Source organism: Hippocampus comes, unplaced genomic scaffold, assembly GCF_001891065.2.
Source record: "Hippocampus comes isolate QL1 unplaced genomic scaffold, H_comes_QL1_v1.1 scaffold180, whole genome shotgun sequence".
Lineage (NCBI taxonomy): Eukaryota > Metazoa > Chordata > Actinopteri > Syngnathiformes > Syngnathidae > Hippocampus > Hippocampus comes.
In genome coordinates this window covers 1,237,273-1,239,397 of record NW_017805076.1, presented here as the reverse complement: position 1 = coordinate 1,239,397, position 2,125 = coordinate 1,237,273, and the positions used below count along the sequence as shown (strand labels likewise).

The 2,125-nt window shown below is 42.2% G+C and overlaps 1 long non-coding RNA gene across 1 annotated transcript in view; it reads right to left on the bottom strand.

The window, feature by feature from the left end:
* Positions 1–783, bottom strand: part of LOC109513049 (uncharacterized) — a 9,907-nt gene extending 9,124 nt beyond the window's left edge. Inside the window, exon 1 of the long non-coding RNA XR_002167646.1 lies at positions 772–783. This is a non-coding gene — a long non-coding RNA (uncharacterized LOC109513049). The remainder of the gene's footprint in view (positions 1–771) is intronic.
* Positions 784–2,125: the final 1,342 nt, after the last annotated feature.

Here is a 2,125-nt window from a genome sequence, read left to right as displayed (position 1 = left end):
TAATACAAAAAGTATTAAATGATTGTACCCAAGTAAAAGTAAAATACTTGTTGAAAAAATGACTTTCGTAAAAGTAGTAAAAGAAGTAGTCATTCAACTCAAACAAAATAATCAAAAACAAAATACTCAATTAGCGTACTTTTACACTTAGTTACTTTGCATCTCTGCCCATCTCCAAGACTGTCCATTCACTTGGTGGGTGGAAGCATCAAAGAAAGCCTTCTGTTTTTAAGAGTTGCAAATCGGTCAATCACTCTGTTGTGACTGATATGCTCAACAAGTGTGTTCTTTTCAATGGACATGACTGCAAGACTGTGAAGTCTTTTCTGACCCATTGTTTGACGCAGCCATGAGTGAAGCCGACGCAGTGCAGTAAAGGACCTTTCACATGAGCAGCTACTAACAGGAACTGTTACAGTGCAGTTTCTGCTGTTACTGGAGATATTTTAGCGGACTATAGTCACTAGTTTTACCAGCATGGATGAATTGAATACTTAATTTACCTTTCTAAAAAACTGTCGAATATCCATCCTGTCGACTCAACCTGACTTTCGGCAATGAACTGTTAGTTGTTGCGTTAGCATTTGATGTGGTGATGGTGACAGTTTGTCACCTGTTGCGTTAAGGAAACCTGGGAGTTTTAATATTACAATAATGGCAGGGAATCGAAAAATAATTAATGGCAGGGAATCGAAATATAATTGAAAATGGCCACATTACATTGAATTTGATGCAATATATTAGCAAAAGTAAAGGAAAAATAAATAATACTTTTTTAAAAATAATGTAATGAAATTATTTAGGGGGGCTAAAGACATTTTTAGGGAGGCTGAAGCCTCCCTAAAATGGGCCTAATGACGCCGATGGATGATGTGGTACTGATGACTTCTCCAATTCTCTTTGGAGTAGTTTGGAGCAGAGTGTGAAGCGGTTGGGATGAAAATCAGCACCACTTGCCCCAAGTGGAGGAGTTTAAATTAGAGCCCAGGTGACACCAGTGTAACAAACACTTTGAACTCCCCAGTTTCTTTGTTTTAAAACTTAATGTCTAACTTTAAACCCATTAAAACCCTAAGCGACATATACGCAACGTCCTGGAATAAAGACCATGTGATAGTCATGTTTTTTATTATCCCTGTTTTTGTCATTTTCGTTAGTTTTTGGCGACCCTGAGCGGCTTACTTACACGAGGGAAAAGTTGCTTAGCATTAGAGTCTACGCTCGGACTTTTTTCACCAGCACACGAAAATCCACAAGGTTTTTTGGAGCTAATCGCGAGCGGAGCGGCTGCGCTGTACGGAGCATGGAAACGCCGCCGGAGGAGTGGGGAAGCAAGCCGACATGCTAGTCAAGCTCCGGCAGCGTGGATTTCGAACCCCGCTCCCATCGATCCATCTTGCTAATCTACAATCTCTGCCAAACAAGATGGATGAACTTCTTCTCCTCACAAAGACCAACAAAACCTTTGCACATTCTGCTGTGCTCTGCTTCACTGAAACCTGGCTCAGTGACCGCCACCCGGATTCCGCGCTTCCGCCTTCTCCGAGCCGACTGCGACACGGAGCTATCAGGGAAATCGAAAGGTGGTGGGATTTGCCTCTATATCAACGAAGAATGGTGCACTGATGTCACGAAGCTCGACGCACACTGCAGCACGGACCTGGAGTCGTTGTCTTTAAACTGCAAGCCATTCTACTCGCCACGTGAGTTCACCTCCTTTTTACTAGTCGGTGTTTACATTGCGCCACAAGCTAATGCTAACACGGCGATACAAACGCTAGCTGAACAAGTAAACAAACTCGAACTAAATACCCGGAGCTCACCCCTGATCATTTTGCGCGATTTTAATAGAGCACATCTTAACCGTGAACTTCCTAGATATAAGCAGCACATCGACTGTTTCACCAGAGAAGACAACATTCTAGACCACTGCTAGACAACAATCAAAAATTCATACCGATCGATCGCCCGCGCAGCATTAGGTCTTTCTGACCACAATTTAATACACTTAATACCTACATACAGACAGAAACTCAAATGTGTTAAACCGGTTGTTAAGACTGTGAAAAAAATGGACAGATGAAGCAAAGCTAGCTCTACAAGAATGCTTAGACTGCACTGATTG